Raw genomic sequence first — 25016 nt, 5'->3', positions numbered from 1 at the left:
CATGGAATAAGGGGTTGTAGACATGCATCCAAAACCTGCATCTATCCGCAGGTTAAACAGTGCCCTTGGCTGAGTATACTGTATTGGATCAGCCTGTTAGTATACAGCATGGAGGTTAAGCATACCACATTATTACCTTGTACACACTAAACCTTATTCGCATATGATCCAACTTATACATAAGTGGAAAATCTAATTTTAGCATATTTAATATCAGATAATTTTGCATTTTTTACAGAACTTCAAATTTGGTCAACTAGTTTGTGCAATGTTTGATCAAACATTGCCTTTTAGTACTTTAACCATATAATTCCAACACCAGTACAGGAATCCTAGTTCAAATTCTAAGCATACTGATTACATTTTGCAGGAATCATTAACAACAATAAGTAGATTTATGCAAGAAGTCCTGCTATCAATAAAAGAAATAAGAAAGGAAGGAAGAAAGTCCCTTTCAGTGAGATAAAGAAAATTCTAATCCAACTACTAATGGAAATCAAAAGTATTATGAAAGAAAATTATATAAAACATAACGGCATGCAAATATTAACACAACATGACAAAATGGTAAATGCCTCTTTAGTTATTAATTGCTAAAGCAGATATATTTAAGTAGATTATGTTATGTACCATTCCAATTTGTATCATTGTGTTTCTTTCCTGCAAGTATGGATCTTGTGGCCATTAAGGGGTAATTTTGTGCTAATTAAGCATGAAGACCATGAAATGTAGATTTGTGATCTTAGTTCAAATGGAAAAACAACTCTATTATAGCCACAAGAGCAGTGTTCACAGGGCTTATTATCTCACAGTGAAAATCAATGTAAAATCATAAGTCCTTTAAGAGTTTCATTAAAGTAGAAATAAGGTCTGCATTAGGGATATGAAAACATCTTTAACAAAGGTTCACAAACCAACCATACAAATACCATTTGTACATGGTTGATCCATTAAAATCAGGCTCAGATGTCGACTTAAGTTGAATGTCAGTATATAAAAATCAAATAAATAAAAAAATAAAAAATAAACACAACATGGTATAGACATGCATGGATCATAGGATACACTCCAGATTTTTGTGGAGCCATTTCAGATCTTCTCAAAATCTACAAGTAAAAATCTGAACTCACACCAAATTTAATTGCACCTGGCTTCAGCCTGATAGCAGAAAGTTTGCACATCCCTTTGAATGGTATCTTTTGATGCATTTTCTTAAATTATCTCAAATGTCTTAAACGTGCTACTACAAACAAATGTCTTGCTTTGTTGTTAGCTATTTTTAATTTAGTATCTAGTGTTCTGTTTTGTTGGTTAGAGCTAAGTCAGAATTGGTATTTTATTTAATGTTATTCTTTAAGGTGCACCATATATTGTCAAGTTGAAATATGATTTTCTTGCTATTCTAATTAGTTGTATACCTCTTGATATAAAGCTACAAATGACCTCTGTTTATATTCTATTATTCTAGTGTATTATAAACCACATTGGGTGTATTTCTTATTCAAAAAGTTATGGGTACAAATCCAAATAAGAAATAATAAATAAATAAATATAAGAAACAGGCTATTGATTACCTATGTCCACAAGCACAAGTTATAACAAGTAATACATTATTTTTCCTACAGAAATTTTCAAAAGCACAGATTTGAACATGTTATCTGAAGCCTGAAATCATATTATTCTCGTCGTGCAGCACAGTGCTTCTATTTTCTTTTATATAATGCTCATTCTACCTGACTGCCCTCTTTCCCCCCTTCCTAGTTTATGTTATGTATTAGCTTTTTACATGGAATCTCTTATCCATTTTTTTATTGTCCCAGTTTTTTATCTTCACAACCTTCATGTTTCTCTCTTCGGCAATTGCTTCCCTTCCTCGTTCATATTATATCATTTTGACATCAGTTGTCTGGATCTGGACTTATAAAGCACAATATTCAAAAAGGGCTCATCATCTGAGTTAGGGTGCCTTAATTTGCACCTTATAATAAGTACAATTAAGTACAATTAAGGCATCCTAAACGCTAAGTATAGGCTCCTAATTAAGGCTTCCTAAAATTAGGAATTCTGGTCGCCGTATCTCAAAAAAGATATAGTTGCAATGGAGAAGGTACAGAGAAGGGCAACCAAAATGATAAAGGGGATGGAACAGCTCCCCTATGAGGAAAGGCTGAAGAGGTTAGGGCTGTTCAGCTTGGAGAAGAGACGGCTGAGGGGGGATATCATAGAGGTCTTTAAGATCATGAGAGGTCTTGAACGAGTAGATGTGACTCGGTTATTTACACTTTCGAATAATAGAAGGACTAGGGGGCATTCCATGAAGTTAGCAAGTAGCACATTTAAGACTAATCGGAGAAAATTCTTTTTCACTCAACGCACAATAAATCTCTGGAATTTGTTGCCAGAGGATGTGGTTAGTGCAGTTAGTGTAGCTGGGTTCAAAAAAGGTTTGGATAAGTTCTTGGAAGAGAAGTCCATTAACTGCTATTAATCAAGTTTACTTAGGGAATAGTCACTGCTATTAATTGCATCAGTAGCATGGGATCTTCTAGGTGTTTGGGTAATTGCCAGGTTCTTGTGGCCTGGTTTGGCCTCTGTTGGAAACAGGATGCTGGGCTTGATGGACCCTTGGTCTGACCCAGCATGGCAATTTCTTATGTTCTTATGTACTGACTTAAATTTAGGATCCTTACTTTCCAGGTCTGCAGTGTTGGAATCAGTGATTTCCTTGCCATGGCTTCACCTTTGGCCCTGTCCACTTTTAAGGCACCTAAATTTAGGCAGAGGATTTCAATTTTCAAGTTCAAAAGTTGAGGTACTTAACATGTAAAGTTAGGCACCTACGTCTTTTGAATATTGGACCCATAGAGATAAGATCAGGAACTGCTGAGGAAAAGGGTATGAACTGTAAAAGCAGACAATTAAAAAAGAAGAAACTTAGGGCCTGTTTACTAAGGCTTTTCTCTCATTCTGTCTATAGGGAAAAAAATACTGAGTAAATGAGAACCTTAGATTGCTCCTTGACACCTTGAACAAATATAATATTCACCCATGCAAACGGGCAGATAGCTGAAACATTCAGCACTCAGCAGCTGCTTTAGCAGTATAGAAAAAGCTAATAATTATTCAGTTCTAAAGAAATCACCAATGTAGTGCTATCTGTGAATGGATGACCTACCACTATAAACACCAGAATGCATTGGAATGGGAGTTCCAAAACCAGGTATGGTCACAAATCTTGCTCCAGAAACTGGATCACAATATATACTTGAGCTGTAGTGGGAAAAGCAGCAAACAGCAAAAATAATGCAGGATTACTCTGAACAGACAGCTATCACTTAAGGTTGATAGACATTAATGACAGACTTGATAAATTAACAGCAATAAATATATAAAGATATATATATATATATATATATATATATATATATATATATATATATATATATATATATATATATAAAACATTTAAAGAAATGTAGTATACCATCTTCAATTAAAGAAATGCTTCCCTCATAGCCTAAGAGTACTCTCTTTAAAAAGTGGGAAATTCACATGGATATCTAATAGGTATCCATGAGACACAATAAGGAAAGGCCAGCTTTTCCTGCTACCGTTTGGCGGAGTAATGATATATTTTAGATACTACCCTTGGGTCTAATTCATTGCTCAATCTGTTGAAGAGGTGAACGGTGAAGCAGCCTAGGCACCAACATTAAAATGGGTAAGGTTTTGACTTTCCCAATAAACCCATACCCAACACTATATCAATTTCAGTATGTTTACAATGGTACAACTATTCATGAGATTTTATATTCATGATAAAATGTCACACTATAATATCTCATGTCAACCTAAGCATATTTACAGTCCAGCTTGTGCATGAAGTATCACAGTTCCCATCATCCCCTTATCTCCCGTACTCACCTCAGTCACTACTCACGAAGGAATTGTTTAAATACAGTCTCACACTTTACTTTGAAATCAAGATAAAGTTTATTGAAAACAACACATAATGGAATACTGGGCTGCAACAAACCACACTATACAATGTGTATAGCTAAGTTAGAAAACAAAACATTAATTATTAACTTCTCTACATACTGTAATGAATACAATTCCAAGTCCCAGAGTGGCCATGCTCTTGCCTGACACTAGACTGTGCTAGCCTCAAAGTAACCGTGGACTCTACAGAATTTTTAAACTGGCCAAAGGATAGCCTGAAAGCACCTTCTGAGTTATCATTTCTTCTTTTGTTGGGGGTCCACACCATCAAAGCTTGGCCCCATCCTTGTCTTCAAAGTAATCTCTTCTGGGCATACATGACACAGTCCGACCGCGGTTCATAGAAGCACTGCAGTCTGCTAAGAAATGTGTGCCTCATATCTGTCAGTGGGTGCTTGTCGCAGCCATTGAAGTCCGATGTTGCCCTGATCACAAAACATGACATGACTTAATGCAATCAAATTTCGATATCAATACAACCTTTTCTTTCCTGTTTTGCACTATTCTGCATTATAATGGCTAGTCTGTGTCTCAGGTGAGGCCACCAATCGCCTATGCTGTGACTAATATGAACAACTTACCCCACTGACACCTATCATTGCATGTGCCTTAGCGAATGTGTGTAGGAAGGGTGGGAAAGCCGCTTGTGGGAGAGAGGAGAAAAAGGGATGAGCACAGGCTTGCGACCGCTTTTATCAGCCGCCCTGTCATCACTCCGTTCTCTGCCTCCTCCCAATTGCTAACACTCTTCACGCATTCCTCCTTCCTCCCTCTCTGCATCCCAAATCTATCCCTCCCTCCCCCTGCCTCCCAGTCCTACTAACAAAAAAAAAAAATAGGTAGGGCACCAGAAACCTGCACAAGTTGTGCCTCGCTCCTCTTAATATTCCAGACTCATCTTCTCAAGTTGTGCAAGAGGTGTCATGGTTCCCGTCATCCTCTAATCTTCTGTTCTCAGTTCAATCACCACTCACAAAGAAATTGTTGAAATAAAGTCTCACACTTTGCTTCGAAATCGAGATAAAGTTTATTGAAAACAACACATAATGGAATACATGGCCACAGCAAAAGCATACTATACAATTTGCATAGCTAAGTGAGAAAACAAAACATTAATTATTAACTTCTCTAAACACTGTAATGAAATCAATTCCATTTCCCAGGGTGGTCATGTCTTTGACTGACACTAGTCTGAGCTAGCCTTGAAGTAACCATGGACTCTGTATACTTTTTAAAATGGCCAAAGGATAGCCATGAAAGTGCCCTCTGACCTCATTTCTTATTTCTTAGGGGATCCACACCTTTGAAGCTTGGCCCCATTGTTGTCGTCAAAGTAATCTCTTCTGGGCATAGATAACATGGTCCAACATCAGTCTGTAGAAGTGTCGTGGTTAGCCAAGAAATGTGTACCTCAAATCTGTCAGTGGGAGCCTGTTGCAGCCATTGAAGCCCAATGTTGTTCTGACCACAAAACATGATATGACTTAATGCAAATTTTGTTATCAATATGACCTTTTCTTGCCATTTTTTTGTACATATATTCTGCAATATAATGGTTATTCTGTGTCTCAGGTGAGGCCACCCATTTCCACAGTCTTAGGTAGTGACACCTCACTTGCCGAAGACATCCCACACCTGCTGCTGTGGCCAATGTATAAGCATTCTATGGCATCCTGTAAATTACTATTGAAAGATACAATTTTCTACTATGTTATCTCACCCTAGCTTGATGGACTGCAACATTCCAATTCTGGTGCAGAGATTGAGATTCACCTGCATGTGGTAAAAAGGGGTGTGCAGGGCCATTGTACGGGATGGGGACGCCTTGTAAAAACCATCGTATATAAATGGTGCCACTTCCTTGATGGAATATCTCCTCAACTGTGCATTCATATTATAAAACTTAATGAGGGATGGGGCCAGTGATCTCAGAGGATTGATGTGATTGTCTATCAAAACCGTTTTTCTCTTTTTAGCCTTTACATTGAGAGGCAGGGTGGACACCTCCGCAACCAGAGCATACATGTTTAAATTTGCATGGGATCCATGTGCGTGAGCCTGCATTGTACTGCCAACAGGTTTACCTCCATGAATCTTGAACAAATGTCTTACCCTTAATAAATTGAGATGAGCCAGTAGTTCGATCAGAATTAAAAGGCCTTTGAAGGATCATTTCGTCCACCCATAAATCAATGACCCGATGGCACCATGTGATAGATATGTCTTCTAGCATACTCTTTCGAAATTTTATGTTGTAATTTAGCCAATCCCATCTGCCGAAACACTTGTGGGCACATGTTATTGTGTCTAAATAATGTACCAGATGAGGGTACTGTTCTGGCTTTTTCTACCATTATACTCATGAATGTATGAAAGGCAGAGATCCAATTATTAATAGATTTGTATATGCAAAGTTTTCTGTCTCATTCGGAGTTGGAAGAGGACTTCTCCTTAATCTCACTAGCATCCCCATCAAAATCTTTAATTACAATAAGAAAATCTCAATAAATTCTTTCTTCCAAATCTTTTTTTAAATTTTCTTGGGAATTCCTCGGGTCAATGTGTTGACCTCGCACACAGAGTCCTCTAATGCTCTTGCTTCCTCTCTTGGAGGAGTAGGTAAAGAGCTCTTTATGCATTTATCATCCTTTCCTGCTACCTTCTTGTTTTTCCCCATACCTCGCTTGGTTTTCTAGACTTCTTGTCAGCTCCCTTTCTTCTTTTAAAAGATCTAATAGCTTTTTTCATTATCAAGGCTAAAGCTGCTGCATTACTACTAGAGCCAGAGTCACTTGAGCTGACAGAAGCCGCCTCACATCCTGAGGACTTACCCAACTCTGCAGAGGAGGAGAACTCCACATCTCTGTTCTTCGTGCCTGTCGTTCTTTTTTTTTACTTACTCTCTGCGTCATCTTTGTCCAATTTTTTCTTCAGCCACCTGGAACTATGTTGACTCACCTGCTGCCTCAGCTCATTTAATAAATCATCTATCTCTCTTTGCTCGATGGAGTGTTCACCCACTAGGCCTGGAGCCTAATGGTTCAGTTGCTGCTTTATCTGCTGGTGCTCACCTGGCTGTGGTCTTTTTCTTTGTGGTGGACTGCTGCTGTGCCTTCTTGCTTACTGCTGCTTTTGGTGGCATGTTTATTACTACTTGTGAACAAAAATAAGAGAGATGCTTTTTTTTTATAATCTTAAGTAGCGTATTTTTTTCTTAATCCTTGGATAACTCTCCAACAATCAATGCTACTCTACTTTCCTTTTTTTTTAAACTGAAAAAAAAAAACCATGACATAGTCACGAGTTATTTACTATATAAACTTGGCTTCTGTCAAATATATGTTGCCATTTCACCTTCTCTTTATATATATAAAATTAAAACATCATTGCCTCTACTATTATTTAAAATATAGCCTTATTTATCTTAATTATATTGTCCTGATGAAAATGGGGTCTCAGCAGGGAGGGGTGGGGTGGGAGTGGGCTGGGACAGTGCGTGCCGGCAGCCAGCTGGTGCGTGGAGTTAACTTCTGCTCTGAAGGACCAGTAAGTATGAAAATAAAATATTTGGGGATAGTTAGGGTAGGTTTGGGGGGTGGGGAAGAGAGGGGAAGAAGGAAGAAGGATAGGGTTAGGGATGTTCCAGTCCACTCCTTTATTGGAGCAGACTGGGAGGGAACTGGGAAAAACTCAAATTGCGTTGCTGCACGTAATTTGAAAAATCCCCCCTGTACACAGAAGAGGCCACTCGCCCACACATACATTAATGGATATTAAAATCTGGTGTGCATGCATGCACGGGAATCCTATTTTGGAACATGCTTGCGCCAATGCGCACATGTTCTAAAATAGCTGCATCTATGTGCTTGCGCACGTTTTAAAATCTACCCTTAATTTTATTTATAAATTGTGAACAAAAAGTTCTAAATTAATCCAGAACTGAAATGAATCATCATATGGTGAGCTATTAAAAAAGGACAAGCCCTTAGAAAGAGCAGCTAACTCATGAAAAGAAAGAGGCCTTTTTGGCAGATTAAAAACCATTGGGACAGATCTTAAAACATACGCGCGGGCATAGATTTATTCACGCAACCCAGTGAGAACAAATCTACGCCCGATTTTATAATATGTGTGCGCTGCCGCACGCATGCTATAAAATCCAGGGTCGGCACGTGCAAGGGGGTGCACACATGTGCACCTTGCATGCACCGAGCCCAAGGGGAGCCCCGATGGCTTTCCCCGTTCCCTTCAAGGCCGCTCCAAAATCAGAGCAGCCTTGAAGGGAACTTTTTATCCGGTCCCCCTCCAGCTTCCCCTCCCTTCCCCTATCTAACCCACCCTCCATCCCTAACTAAATCCCCCCCTACCTTTGTCGAAAAAGATACGCCTGCCTGAGGCAGGTGTAACTTGCGTGCGCCTTCCCCGGCTCGGGGGCTGCTTCGGAGGCCTCGGCCATGCCCCCAGAATGCCCCCGAATGCTGTGCCATCCCCGACATGCCCCGACACGCCCCCCCAAGCAAAGCCCTGGGACATATTCACGTCCCGGGGCTTTTCGCACGCCAGCGGCCTATGCAACATAGACACGCCGGCGCGCAAGTCCCCTGCGCACGTAAATCCGGCTGGATTTATGCGTGCAGGGCTTTTAAAATTTACTCCAAAGTGTCAAATGCCTCTATATGTCCTTGCTGAATGGCAGTTACAGTTGAAGTGTCCCCACTAGCTTAAGGAGCACGTGAAAGGTTTAGTCCAATTCTGCCCCCTTGTTCTTGATGGCCAGCCTTTTTCTGCCATCTTTGCAGGGGTACCTGTGTCCAAAAAAGTTGATTGGTCAAATTTATCATTGCCAGAAGAATCATCAGAAAGTGCACAGTTTACCTTTTTAACTTTTTTGCTGGGAACCATCCACAGATAAACATATCCTTTCTCATAATCAGAAGTATCGCTCAATAATGTATTAGTTTTAAATTTATGTAATTCTATGCGGAAGTTGTCAATATTGCTCTTAAGATCTTCAAAATGGGAATCAAACAGATCCACTGCTGCTCCTGATTTCAGTGAACTCAGTTTACCATCTAATTCTTGTTTTATTTTCTCTGATATCTCCTTGAATTTATTTGTAATCAGAACTATAAGGTCTAATGAACATTTGTTGAGTATATTATTCCAACATTCAACAAAAGTCAGATTTTCTGCAAATAATTTTGATTCCTTCAGGAAACACAAAAGTAAGGTCTGATGTCTAAAGTACATTTTAAGAGGCCAGTCCCTTTAAGAGTCAATATTTTTATAATTAACAGTTATAGGCACAAGTTGAGAGGACATGGCTTTCCCTAAGCCCTCTTTAGCTACCCTCATAGATTCCAGGGTGAACTTTGAGAATCTCACCATCCTGTAGCTTTTCATGGAATCTGAATCAGCAGAATCAAAAACAGCCATTCCAGGCAAATTATGAAAGGATCCAAACTCTTCCTGCATCATGAAAGTAGTGCCAGAAGCTGCTGAGATAGTTGTCTCCCCTGTGATATTGGTTGTATCTGTCTTAACAACTCTGATCACATTTCCTGCATCTAGGAGAATTGCACCTACATCATTGGTGTGTGTTTCACCAAGCTGCAAGGAGAGAGTCCTGTAGAGAGAAGGATCTGGAAGCATCATCAGGGCCACTGTGCTGAGAGTAGTATATGACCCTGGGGAAAATGGAGATGAACCTTCCACTCCAATACTTCCCAACAGGAGTCATGGCAGCAATGGTATTCCCCAGATTAAATGAGCATCCATCGGTCCTTGGGAAGAAAGTGTGGTAGGTACTGCAGGGCAAGGACCATACTGAGACTTCCTTTTATGACCCATCATAGTTTAAGGAAATAGCTGAGGAGTGAGATTGATGCCTACTAGCTGCTAGTCACCATCTTGGACCTCCCAAATCTTTGTATTCGAATATGCTCCAAGAAGAAGCCATTATGATGGCTTAATCTGTATAGGATTCTTCTTCTCATGGTTCACTACTTATATTTTTTAATCTTACTCGAATTGCCCTTACAAAAAACTTTCATTTTTTAAGGTCAGATCTTCAAACAGAGCCAATGAATGCCTTGAAGGCTACTATGGCCCCGACATTGCTTGCCTTTATGTGGTGACCTTTGAGAACCATTGGCTATATCCATCTCCTTTGTGGTCTTTTATTTTGACATAGTGATGTTATAGTAATGACATTTTTCTAATTTGGATTAGTACCATTGTACAATTTTTCATAGTTTTTGATTGGCTTAATACATGTGATGCTCATTTATGATTTTCTCACATAATATATTCTTCCAGGTTGCTTTGGGATATATTAATTTATATTACTAATGGATGTTTTGAGATGTTCGTATATAGAAAACCTATCAAAAGATACTCTTTTAAACTATATTAGTCATCACTCTCAGTCTTTAAGAACTAAATTTGTCCCTCTGAGTCTTTAGATGAGATTGTTTATATACTTCTCAATGTCAGTTTATTTCTCAAGCCCAGAAATTGATAGACAACTTTATACAATGGGGTTATCCTCACCATGTGGTAAAGAATGCATTTAAATGAGCATGTTAATTGTGACCTTTTATTTCTTCTATGATTCGATACAAAATCTGCACACCTTGAATGTGTTCTTCCTTTTTCTAGTTATACCTATGGAAGTAGCAGGATTATCAGACAACATTGGTTAATTTTGGCTCCTCTTCCTTGTTTTGTTATGCATTATATCGCAGTTGAAACTTATCTGATTTACTTGTTTCTTCCAAATTAGCATATAGAAATACAGTGCCTTATGATGGACTCATATTAGGACATATCTCCTGTGGTCACTGTAAAGCCTGCCTTGTTGCCCTTTCTTTCTTTTCTTTTCTTTATTTCTTTATAAAATATATATCCTGCTTAGCTACAATTTTAAGCAGGTTACAATCTACATACATAATTGATAAAAACAAATACACAGAATATAAATATTTAAAACACAAAGATAAAAAAATGACACTAAAATAAAACATATAATAAAAATGGAACAAACACATTAAAAACACTTCCAAACAATATGGTAACAAATAATGACTCAGCTAGAAGCGGCTTGACTCCAAAAGAGAAAAACGCTTCTTGCAATCAGGGACAGTAACTTTGAAACAGCTGTAAGGGCACACATGTATGCACGCATACCAGCTCACACCAAAGGATGCTGCAATTTATAACATACGCGCATATACGCATATATGATATAAAATAGGATGTACGTATATACATGTGCACACAATTTTATAAGGATGCATGCATGTGCATGCAAATGCCACCTCTACCATTTAAGGGATGAGTCCAAACACCATAGGGAGTTTTCCCAGTTCATTCCCAGTTCACCCAGTTAAGGGAAAGGACTTCCCAACCCCCCTTGTTTAATAGTCTCCTTTTCCCCTGTTAGTCCCAACCCTTAACACCCCCCCCCCCCCCCCGACTAACCCAGATTTTTTTATTTTATTACTTATATATCATTCATAGCAGTAGTAAAGTTACATGGCTGGGAACCTCATCGCACACTTGTGCACATGAATGCTTACACGCACATTCCATGTTAAAGTCCCAGAATGTCCATGTGCTGCCCTTACCCCACCCAGAGAGGAAGGCGGTCTAGGAAAGCCGTGAGGAACAGAAAACAGAGTAGCTGAAGGTCCTTCTAAAATGCTTTATTGATTGCCCGACTCTAGGCCTGAGTTTCGCCCACCAAAGGGCTGCATCAGGGGCTATAAAAATAAATAATAAAAGTATTTAATCAATCTATAACCATAAAATATAGTTAATTAAATTTGATTAAAATAAAATAAATAAAAAATATATTAAATATATAAAACAGACGCAAAGAAAGCTCTAATAAAACTTTCAAAATATACAATAATAAATAATTAAAAAGTTGTTAAATGAATTATAGTGGGAGACAAAAATGGGAGGAGGAACTTGGAATAAAATTACAGCAAGATTGGGACACAAAACAATCTTAAAAAAGTATCTAAAAAATACTTGGTGATTCTTCATATATTATTAATTATTAAAAAATGAATCCTTGAAGGTCATACCTGAAGAGGCTTAAAAGGGCAAACCTGTAAGCCCACTGATGATATCTAAGTGAGGTAATTATGACCTACAATGTCGTCATTTCCCAACACCTATTTTATTATTAATTTTTACACCAACATTTGCTTTTTATTTAAGCCTGTGATGTATTCCAACCAATCGAGCTCACCTAAGAATGTGACACTTTTAAGCCTCTTCAGGTATGACCTTCAAGGATTCATTTTTTAATAATTTATGAAGAATCACCAAGTATTTTTTAAGATTGTTTTGTGTCCCAATCTTGGTGCCTCATTTTCCAATATCGCATTGATAACGCATTAAGGGGTGTTTCTCATGCAAATGAGGCTTTTTTCATGCAGTGGGGAAACTTCTTGTGCTGTGATGTTTTTGCAAATCCATCTTCATGGTGCACGATAAACAACCAAAGAATCATTGCACTGCACGAACAGCCTGTTTCATGAAAGTTTTATCATGGTTCACAATGTTTCCAGACAGCCTGTATCAGTATCCTGCAGAAGAGAGAGAGAGAGAGAGACTTGCTATAATGTCTACTCCCTAGACAGGTGTTTGTATCCCTATGGGAGGCCCACCTAGTAACTCGAGGTGGGGATTAGGTATGAGTGTAGGGGGTTGGGGCCACTTTCACATTCAACATGAGACGTACGAACAGAACAGTGGTCTCTTGTGAAGATTTGATGGCCTTCGGAGTAAGGAAACTCACTCCAAGATGAGATTTGGGCAATGTTCTCTCAAACTAGCTTGTTGTTGCCCAGGTAGAGTGTCCATCAAGCTAGGTTGAGAGAACATTGCCCAAATCTCATCTTGGAGTGAGTTTCCTTACTCCGAAGGCCATCAAATCTTCACAAGAGACCACTGTTCTGTTCGTACGTCTCATGTTGAATGTGAAAGTGGCCCCAACCCCCTACACTCATACCTAATCCCCACCTTGAGTTACTAGGTGGGCCTCCCATAGGGATACAAATACCTGTCTGGGGAGTAGACATTATAGCAAGGTTCTCTCTCTCTCTCTCTCACATATACAGGCTGTCTGGAAACTGGCCTCTAGCACACCACAATTTTGCAGAATTATCTCCTGCAGTAACTCCTTGGAAAATGACCCCCTTGCTGTAATTTTATTCCAAGTTCCTCCTCCCATTTTTGTCTCCCACTATAATTCATTTAACAACTTTTTAATTTTTTATTATTGTATATTTTTAAAGTTTTATTAGAGCTTTCTTTGCATCTGTTTTATCTATTTAATATATTTTTTATTTATTTTATTTTAATCAGATTTAATTAACTATATTTTATGGTTATAGATTGATTAAATACTTTTATTATTTATTTTTATAGCCCCTGAAGCAGCCCTTTGGTGGGTGAAACTCAGGTCTAGAGTCGGGCAATCAATAAAGCATTTTAGAAGGACCTTCGGCTACTCTGTTTTCTGTTCCTTACCCCACCCAGACCACACCCATGCCCTGCCCTGCCCATTCTAGGGCTTTCTCACTTTTGCTCATACTGGGAAATATGCGCATACATGGGCGGCTTTTAAAATCCATTTGGCATGCGCCAACCAGTCATACTCACATATATCCCAGTTTTGGTGCTTGCTGGGCTTTTAAAATTAATCCCTTAAAGCATAGGTAACAGCATATAAAGGGCGATAGCCATATCTGTGGTTAAAATTCAATGCCTAGTGAAAGGCCAGGTTAAATAAGTTGTTTCCTGAACTGCAACATATTTGTTTCTGCATTGAGTGTTTCTGGTAGCTCGTTCCATAAAGTTGGACCTGATACCTAAAACAAATACCCTCTAGACTCAGCTAATCATACCAGATGGGCAGAGGGACTTCTAAAAGATTACGGGAGGATGATGTTAGGGTATGTAAGGGCTGGTAGTTTTTAAAATAGAGTTTAAACAAGAAAGAGCTAAACCATGAAGAGCTTTAGAAACAAGCAGCAAAATCTTAAATTGAATTATCCAATAAATAAGTAGCAAGTGAAGTTTAATCAAAACTGGAATAATATGATCAAAAACATGACTACCAGAATTCATTCTGGCAGCGGAATTCTGAATCATTTTTCTATGTTTATACATCCATCAGGTAAATGATAGCCTCTTAGAAATTTGATTGATTGTAACACCATGGGAGTTGTTTATGGTATTCTCTGTCGCTGTTTCTCTTATAGGGCCTCTTTTTCTAAAGTATCGGAGGCCTGCGATACTTTAGAAGATGAGGGGCAGGGGGCCGAAATGGGGGGCGGGCCTGCGCTAGCCGGCAGCAATTGCACCGTTGAGGTGCGATCGCTGCCGGTTTCGCACCCAATAGCATCTAGGAGAGTTGCACCTACATCATGCTAAATTCATAGGGCCGGATCTTATGTTCTTAATTTATCACAAACCATCACAATCTGCATGTGATTTAACTATTTTGAATAATTTTGTATCATCTGCAAATTTGATTACCTCCATTACTTTCCAGATCATTTATAAATATATTGAAAAGCACTGGGCCAAGTACAGATCTCTGAGGCATTCCACTGTTTGCATTATTCCACTGAGAAAATTGACCATTTACTCCTACTCTCTGTTTCCTTCCTTATACCCAGTTTGTAATCCACAAAAGGACATTGCCTCCTATCCCATGACTATTTCATTTTCTTAGAAGCCTCTCATGAGGGACTTTGTCAAACTCCTTCTGAAAATCCAAATTCACTACATCTACCAGTTCACTTTTATTAACATGTTTATTAACCAAAAAAATGAAGCAGATTTGTGAATCTAGACTTCCCTTGGATAAATCCATGCTGGCTGTGTTCAATTAAACCACATCTTTCTATATGCTCTGTGATTTTGAACTTTAGAATAGTTTCCACTGTTTTCCCCAGCACTGGTCAGGCTCACTGGTCTATGGTTTCATGGTTCATGACTGGAGCCCTTTTAAAATATTGGGGTTACATTGGCTACCCTCCAGGTACAATGGATGATTTTAACGATAGGTTACAAATTTTAATTAATAGATCTGAAATTTCATTTTTTAGTTCCTTCAGAACCCTGGAATGCATGCCATCTGGTCCAGGTGATTTACTACTCTTTAGTTTGTCAATATGGCCTACTGTATCTTCTAGGTTCACCATGGTTTAGTTCAGTTCATCTGACTCATCACCCTTGAAAACCATCTCTGGAAATGGAGTCTTTCTGCAGTGGCCTTATCTTTCCTAAGAGTCCCTTTAATCCCTCGGTCATCTAATGGTCCAACCAACTCCCTCACAGGTTTCCTGTTTTGGATATATTTAAAACAGTTTTTATTATGAGTTTTTGCCTCTTTGTCCACCTTTATTTCAAATTCTCTCTTAGCCTAACTTATCAATGTTTTATAGTTAACTTGACAATGCTTATGCTTTCCTATTTTCTTCAGATGGATCCTTCTTCCTTTTTTGAAAGATTTTTTTTGGCTAAAATAACGTCTTTCACCTCACCTTTTAATCATACTGGTAATCGTTTGGCCTTCCTTCCATGATTCTTAATGCATGGAGAACATCTAGACTGCACTTCTAAGATCGTATTTTTAAGCAATATCTACACCTGTTGAATTCTTTAACCTTTGCAGAAGCACCTTTCAGTTTTTTCTTTTTTACTCATTTTATCAAAGTTTCCCTTTTGAAAATTTAGTGATAGAGCTCTAGATTAACATATTGTTCCCCTCTTAGTCAATAGTTCAAATTTGATCAAGTTATGATCACTATTGGCAAGTGGCTTCACCACTGTTATTTCTCTCAACAAATCCTGTGTTCCACTAAGAATTAGATCTAAAATTGTTACGGTTGTGGACCCTTGGGCTGGCTGAAACAGTGGATGGTATGCTGCGGAGGCCCACAGCAAGTGTCTCAGCTGGGAGGTGGCCCTGAAGAGACTCGGAAGAGGCTTCACCACTGGAAGTCCGCGGTCCCCCCAGGAGGAACCCGTAGGGACCCGGACCTCTTGGACTTAGGTGGGACCCTATGCGACCAAGGGTCCGGACTGCAGCCAAAGAGATGGATGAAGGATGGCTGGGCCCAGGTGGTTGAAGAGTCTTCACCCTTGGAAGCCCGCAGCTCTCCCAGAAGGAGCCTGTGAGAGCCCGAGCCACTGGGACTTAGGAGAATCCTCTGAGCCAGCAAGTACCGGATACCTGAGATGATGGGAGAAGCCAGAGTCGGAGTCCAAGAGCGAAGCCGGGTCAGAAGCCAGAAGTCTGATATCCAAACCAAAGCCAGGGACGTAAGCGGAAGATGGAGTCGTGGGACGGAGCCGGGTCAAAGCCAGTAGTCAGAGAACGAACCGAACCAGGAGCGGAAGCCAGAGACGTGGTTAGGAGACAAAGCAGGGTCAGAAGCCAGGAGTCAAGCGGAGGCGAACTGAAGTCCAATGCAGCAACTAAAGACACAGAAGACTGTGGAACCTCGTTGCAAGGCCCTGAACTGCTGCAGCTGCTGGGTTTAAATGGCCCGGCAGCGTCTGACATCATCAGGGGCTGTTACTGTGTTTTCCCGTGCTGGCCTGTTTAAGAGGAAACCTTAGCACGCACGCATGCACCTAGGGGGTGGGGCCAGCTGGGGATCAGCATCTCTCTCTTGCAGGGAGAACGCCGCGGAGGCCCACGTCTTCGGCCTTGGAGGCCGGGGGTAAGGTGTCCTTGTGGCCGGGCCGGCAGCGAGGTAAGTGCAGGTCCCGGGGCACGGCCCAGGACCGTAACAGTACCCCCCTCTTACGCCCCCTCCCTGGAGGCCTGGGTTTACTTGGGAGACCCACATGGAACTGATGAAGGAGGTTTTTGTCCAGGATATTGGAGGAGGGTTCCCAGGAATTCTCCTCTGGGCCGTACCCCTCCCATGAGAGGAGGTATTCCCACTGGCGGTGGTGGAATCAAACATCCCCGGGACTACCGGTGCCATCTTGTGCGCCTACCATGTGACAGGGGCCAACCAATGGCACTGGTAGCCCCTGTGACATAGTAAGGGCAAAGGCTATCAGCGCCATTTTGAATACCGGCAGCCGACGGCGTGAGTGCAGTAGATGGCTCCTGGACGCCCGCTGGACCACCAGGCAGTTTTGTTAAGTCTTGGGTGGGGGGGGGGGTCAGGAGGGTGGGGGTTTTGTTTGTATTCTCTCCTTTAGATGGCCGAATAATTCGGTGAAGATTTGTTGTATTCGTGGGAATCGCTATACGTTTCGCGACGCAGCAAATACAACAAATATGGCCCTATACATTGCGGATTGCCAATACGTTGCAAATGAATGCACACCCCTATTATCCACTATGACACCTAGATCTCTTTCTTGGGTGGTAGCTCCTAATATGGAACCTAACATTGTGTAACTATAGCATGGGTTATTTTTTCCTATATGCATCACCTTTAACTTATCCACATTAAATTTCATCTGCCATTTGGATGCCCAATTTTCCAGTCTCAGAAGGTCTTCCTGCAATTTATCACAATCTGCTTGTGATTTAACTACTCTGAACAATTTTATATCATCTGTAAATTTGATTACCTCACTTGTCGTATTTCTTTGCAGATCATTTATAAATATATTGAAAAGTATGGATCCCAATATAGATCCCTGAGGCACTCCACTGAGAAAATTCCACTGAGAAAATTGTCCATTTAATCCAACTCTCTGTTTCCTGTCTTTTAGCCAGTTTGTAATCCATGAAAGGACATCGCCACCTATCCCATGACTTTTTACTTTTCCTAAAAGCCTCTCATGAGGAACTTTGTCAAACGCCTTCTGAAAATCCAAATATACTACATCTACCGGTTCACCTTTATCTACATGTTTATTAACTCCTTCAAAAAAGTGAAGCAGATTTGTGAGGCAAGACTTGCCTTGGGTAAAGCCATGCTGACTTTGCTCCATTAAACCATGTCTTTCTATATGTTCTGTGATTTTTATATTTAGAACAGTTTCCACTATTTTCCCTGGCACTGAAGTCAGGCTAACTGGTCTGTAGTTTCCCAGATCGCCCCTGGAGCCCTTTTTAAATATTGGGCTTACATTAGCCACCCTTCAGGTACAATGGATGATTTTAATGATAGGTTACAAACATTTACTAATAGGTCTGAAATTTTATTTTTTAATTCCTTCAGAACTCTGGGGTGTATACCATCCAGCCCAGGTGATTTACTACTCTTCAGTTTGTCAATCAGGTCTACCACATCTTCTAGGTTCACCGTGATTTGGTTCAGTCCATCTGAATCATTACCCATGAAAACCTTCTATGATACGGGTATCTCCCCAACATCCTCTTCAGTAAACACTGAAGCAAAAAAATGATTTAATCTTTCCGCAATGGCCTTATATTCTCTAATTGCCCCTTTAACCCCTCGACCATCTAATGGTTCCACTGACTTCCTCATAGGCTTTCTGCTTCTGATATATTTTTAAAAGTTTTTACTGTGAGCTTTTGCCTCTATGGTCAAATTCTTTTCAAATTCTCTCTTAGCCTGTCTTAGCAATGGCTTACATTTAACTTGCCAACATTTATGCATTATCCTGTTTTCTTCTGTTAGGTCCTTCTTCCAATTTTTGAATGAAGATTTTTGTCTAAAATAGCTTCTTTCACCTCTCTTTTTCCCATGCCAGTGATTGTTTTGCCTTCTTTCCACCTTTCTTAACATGTGGAATACATCTGGACTGTGTTGCGTGTGCCTTCCACGCTCAGCCCACACCCGGGCCTGCTCACCTCGTCCCTGCTCTGATAGGACCCAGGTCATCCTCCCCTGCTGCTGCTACCAGCTCTGCTCGGCCTTGGCGTCCCACGGTGGCAACCACCGGGCCTTCCACCGCTTACCAGGCCTCACGGCAGGACTTGGCATCCTCCCTGGTGTCGGCCCGCCCTTAGGTGCGTGGGCGGACTGCCCGGCCTCTTGAAGGGCCAAGGGCGGGTCCCAGCTCCGCGGCCTGCCTTGATTGATACGAACATATAAGGAAGTGGTCAGACACCACTTGCCTTGGTAATCAGGTCGTATACTCCGGTGTTCTCTAGTTTGCCTGTTCCAGTGTCTCCTGTTCCAGCGTCTCCTGTTCCAGCGTCTCCTGGGTCTCCTGTTCCAGCATCTCCTGTGTCTTCTGTTCTAGCGTCTCCTGATCCTTCATCTCTCCATTCCTGGTAGTACCCTTCGGACTGATCTCACGGTACTGACCTTTGCTTGCTTCTCCTAATTGCTGCTCGAACCTGACCTCTGCCTGTTCTCTGACTACTCCTGACCGCTGCCTGGAACTTGACCTCTGCCTGACCTGACTACTTTCGGACTGACTATAGGTACTGACCCCTGCTTCGGCTGACCATTCTGTACTGATACTCTGGCCTTCATCCTTGCTATCCACTTGGACTCTCTGTTCTGGCCTCCTGTGACTTCTGGACATTCTTGTTTGGACATCAACCGAGCACCCTTGTTCATGGCGGGCACTCCCCTGCGCTTCCTTTCTAGGAGATCCTGCAAAGCCCACCTAAGACCAGGTTGCTATTGGTGAAGCTCCAGCTAGCCTCTGTCTCCTCCTGTGCTCCACCTCCTGGTGGCAGGCGTTCTTCGGGTCCGACCGGAGGGCCGTACCAATCCTGCTCAGACCAAGGGTCCACTCCCAGTGCAACAAGTTTCCAAAGCCTTGCAGGCCAACCCTGGCCTAGCCGCTCATGTCCAAGAACAACAGCAAACCCTAGAAGCATTGGCTTTATCTGTGGAGAGACTACGGTCTCAAATACAGGATTCTTTTATGGCCAATTCAGGGGGTTGGGCTCAAACCCCGCCTCCACGGGCATCACTGGCACACCCAGCTCTACCCCATTTCAATGGGGATCTGCGCATCTGCCGAGGCTTCATTAATCAGTGCTTTATGCAATTCGCACTGCAGCCTACATTGTTTCCAAATGAGACCACCAAGATTAATTTCATCCTCTCATGCCTTGAAGGGAAGGCCCTGGCATGGGCTTCCCCATTTTGGGAGCATTCCGATGAGATCCTCCGTCATCTCTCCCACTCCGTCTCCACTTTCAAGTGGACCTTGGAGGACCCCGGCCTTCAGGCGGTTGTGGGTCACCAGCTTCTCCACCTCTGTCAAGGCTCGCATTCGCTCACCGAATTCACATAAGAGATGTGCTTCGTTTTTTTCTACCGGGTCGTTTTTTGACTTGGATACTTCGTGGTAAAATTTGGGTTTTCTCGTTTAGTTTTTTTGAAAAACGAAACGAGGAAACCCGAAACCAGGCCAAAAAACGAAGCGGGAAACGAAGCTAAAAAAAACCCCACCCCAAGCATTTAAAATCATTTTCGTACATACATACAAACTCCCCCCCCCCCATCCTGATCCCTCCCCAAGACTTACGAACATCCCTGGTGGTCCAGCGGGGTCCCGGGTGCCATTTGTTCCTTCGTGCCCATGTGCGCCATTGCCAGGCTTACTGAAAATGGTGCTGAATAGCCTCTGAACTACCATGTCACAGGGGCTACCGGCGCCATTGGTCAGCCCCTGTCACATGGCCATCGGCACCATCTTGTGCTCCTATCATGTGACAGGAGCTGACCAATGGCGCCGAAAGCCTCTGTGACATAGTATGGGCAAAGGCTATCAGCGCCAGTAATCAAAATGGCGCCGATAGCCTTTGCCCATACTATGTCACAGAGGCTTTCGGCGCCATTGGTCAGCTCCTGTCACATGATAGGAGCACAAGATGGTGCCGATGGCCATGTGACAGGGGCTGACCAATGGCGCCAGTAGCCCCCGTGACATGGTAGTTCAGAGGCTATTCGGCACCATTTTCAGCAAGCCTGGCAATGGCGCACATGGGCACGGAGGAACAAATGGCACCCGGGACCCCGCTGGACCACCAGGGATGTTCGTAAGTCTTGGGGAGGGATCGGGATGGGGGGGGGGGGGTTTGTATTATAGTTAATTTAAATGTTTGGGGTGGTTTGGGGTGGTTTTTAATTTTAAAAAAAATGTGCCCCTCTCCCCATGCAAACCCGAAAGACGAAATTTCCCCGAAGTTCGGGGAAAATCCTTTTCAGGTTTCGGGGCCCCCGAACCACTACGAATTAGGCAATTTCATTGTAATTTCCTAATTCGTGATAAACAATTGCACATCTCTAATTCACAGTAGAATTCAGGACACTAGCCATAGAACTGGGGTGGCAAGAGGACTGCCTATGGGCATTCTATCTGGATGGCTTGTCTCCTGCCCTCAAGGACGAGCTGGCTGCTTATGAGATTCCCACATCTATTAATGATCTGATTTCCCTGGTTGGCAAGATTGACCATCGCCTACGTCAGCAACACCAGGAGTGAAAAGTCTCCAGGCCGCCTGCCTCACGTCCAGCTCATGCTACAAGTCCCCAGTTGAAGGCCTTACTAGCACCTCCTCCATCACAGAGGAGCCGATGTAGATCAATCGCAGGCGCTTGTCTCTTGAAGAGCACCTTCGGCGCAAGAAGCAAGGCATTTGCCTGTACTGTGGTAGCTCCGTACATCTCCTGCAATCCTGCCCCATTCATCCGGGAAACTGCGGAGCCTGAGTTTGGTGGGGGCCCCGAGCTTAGGCGCTACTGTTACTGGCCCCCAATTATTACTTCCTGTGTCCCTCTCTAGGGAATCACGCTCCTTTGCCACAACCGCACTCGTAGTCACTGGGACGAGTGGCAATTTCATTCTGGATGATATCGTCACACTACTCCAGATCCCTCTTCAACCTCTAGAAGTACCTCTCCATATCACATCAATCCCGGATGCATTACTCAAGGCACCGTAGCCTTCTGCCTCTCCGTGGGAACACTCCATGAAGAGGAGATCTCCCTGTACATCTTAACGCATTCTACACATCCAGTAATCCTAGGACTTCCTTGGCTCGAGAATCACGGACCCCACTTCAACTGGCAATCCCTTCAGCTGCTTCAGTGGGAACCCCAGTGCCAGAACCACTGTCTGTGACAGGTGTCTCCAGCGGTCACCGTTCTGGACTTTACAACTCTTACTGGGTTACCTGCTCCGTATTCTGACTTCAAAGATGTGTTCTTCAAACAAAATGCTGACATCCTGTCTCAACTCCAAGAATTCAATTGCCCATTGAGCTCCTACCAGGTACCATGCCTCCCAAAGGCAGAACCTACCCCCTCTTGCTGCCAGAAACTTAAGCAATGTCTGAGTACATTAAGGATAATCTGAATAAAGGTTTCATAACACCCTCTGACTCCCCGGCAGGAGCTGGATTCTTCTTCGTGAAGAAGGATGGCAGTTTACGTCCTTGCACTTGCATTGACTACTGTGGGCTAAACACCATGACTCGCAAGAATCATTACCCTCTGCCACTCATTAGTGAACTCTTTGATCACCTACAAGGAGCCCAGATCTTTACAAAGCTAGATCTCCGACGGGCATACATTCTGGGACGGATCCAGCCAGAGGATATCTGGAAGACCGCTTTCAATACTAGGGACGGCCACTACGAGTACGTAGTAATGCCTTTCAGACTTTGTAAAGCCCCTGCGGTCTTTCAGCGTTTGATGAATGAGATCTTCCGGAACCTACTATATTCATTTGTCGTATATCTAGACGATATACTGATCTTTACCAAAGTCCTGAAGTCCCAATGCTGACATGTTCAAACAGTCCTCCAATGCCTCAGAGACAATCGTCTCTACGCAAAATTAGAGAAGTGTATCTTCGAACAGACTCGTCTTCCATTTCTGGGCTACATTATCTCCAATCGTGGTTTCACCATGGACCCTGAGAAACTCGAAGGAATTCGAGATTGGCCCCAGCCAGTAGGCCTCCATGCCTTACAAAGATTCCTTGGATTTACAAATTACAGGAACTTCATCTCTAACTACTCCATGCTAGCTGCTCCACTCACGGCCATGACTAGGAAAGGTAGTATCTTTCAAGTTTGGGGCTCCAAGGCGCAATCTGCTTTTCACACCTTGAAAGAGGCCTTCTGCACCAGACCCTGTCTATGTCACCAGATCCTAACTGCAGATGCACGCATGTTATAAAATCCAGGGTTGGCACATGCAAGGGGGTACACAACTGTGCACCTTGCGCATGCCAAGCCCGCTCCCAGCCGCGCTACCTTCCCCCTTTCCCTCACAGGCCACTCTGAAATTGGAGTGGCCTCGGAGGGAACTTTCCTAACCCACCACCCCACCTTCCCTTCCCTTCCCTCCTCTGTCCTTTCCCCCTACCTTTGATGACATTTTATTTTTATTTATTTTATTTCCACACTTTTTTCAGCACTTCAAAGTGGATTACATTCAGCTGTAGGTATTTCCCTATCCCCAGAGGGCTTACAATCTAAGGGGGTTATTTTCTAAATGTTTATCACGTGCGTTAGGGCCTAATGCACACGATAAACCCCTATCGCATGCGAAAAGGGCCTTTTCGAGTGCTATAGGATGCAAATAAGCTGGAGGGAAGGAGTCGGGGCAGGGAGGGGAGGAGTCGGATTGGGGGAGGAGTCGGCCACGGCACCGCTGCCGGCGATAATGTGAGGGACATTATCGCCGGCAGTAGCACGGCGAATAGCACCACCTTTTACAGTGGCGTTATTAGTGCAAAAGGCTGCAGCTGGCTGCACTGTAGCCGGCAAACTCACACCACCGTGGTGCAAACGGCTGCAGCCTTTCACAGGCCCACCCCCCCTTAGCCCCCTGCCCCCTTTTTCACTGGATCCATCATTCTGCGAAGAATGATGAATCCAGCCCTAAGTTTGTACCTGAGGCAATGGAGGGTAAAGTGACTTGCCCAAGGTCATAAGGAGCAACAGTGGGACTCAAACCCTGGTCTCCTGGTTCATAGCCCACTGCTATAACCACTATGCTACTCCTCTCGAAACTTACTTCAGCCCTGGGGCTAAAGTAAGTTGCGCGTCCCCGGGCCTTTTTAAAATAGGCCTGGCACGTGTAACCCATTTAAAATCTGGCCCATATAGTTTATAAAATTGCATGTATCTTTGCATGCATTTATGGGTGCAGGCATGGCTCTTTTAAAATCTACCTCTTAGGGTTCAAAATTTTGAATTATTTTGATGTTAAAAATCCTTCTTGCTTTTCCTAAAGTGGTGATTTGCTGTATTATGAGTTGTAGCTCTCGTGTTGGATCTTTAGATAACTGCTTATAGCTGATTCTATTTTATAGTTGTCATGAGATCTCTTCAATATAATCTTCCCTATTCATGACAATTGACCCTCCTTTATCCGCCAGCTTTATAATTAAGTCTCTAACTTTTACCAATGAGGACTCAATATGTTGCAAATTGTTATCCATATTATTGTGGAATTGCTCATCTCTTTGTGCTAGAGAATTAATATCCTTTAATACAAGTTGTTGAAATGTAAATATTAGTGGGTTAATCAGCCCGGGTGAAATCCAAGATGAATGTTCCTTCACTAAAGATGTATCAGTGGTGTCAGTCAGATGTTCTTTGAAATAAAATTTTAATGACAGACTTCTTATAAAACATTAAAATCTATACGAAATTGAAATGCATTGTGTTTCTGAGTTAGTACAAAGAGAGTCCCAAATTCAACTCGCTGAAGTTAACTGAAGATTGGACACATTGATTACTACATTTTCTTGCCTCGTAACTGGTCTCGTGATCTTGTAGTCATGTTTGATGACATGCTTTTCTGTTCTTTCCAATTATATTTCCCTCTTTTTCATATATAAACTTCTGGTTCTAAAAAATCATTCTCAGACTGAGATCTTTCATATTCTTCTCCCTCTGAAGACCCTTTGGAAGGCTTATCAAAGGTTATTTTCTTGATTTTTTTTAATCTTGGGGTGCATCCATGAATAAATACTATCTTTCTTGTAATCCATCTCATCACTGTTGAATTTGGACAGTTTTTTGCAATCTCTCAAATCCTTGTGTCAATGGATTTCTGTAGATC

Source organism: Rhinatrema bivittatum, chromosome 3 (genome assembly GCF_901001135.1).
Source record: "Rhinatrema bivittatum chromosome 3, aRhiBiv1.1, whole genome shotgun sequence".
NCBI classification, from domain to species: Eukaryota; Metazoa; Chordata; class Amphibia; order Gymnophiona; family Rhinatrematidae; genus Rhinatrema; species Rhinatrema bivittatum.
The sequence above is the reverse complement of the archived record's forward strand: the minus strand, read 5'-3'. Positions refer to the sequence as shown.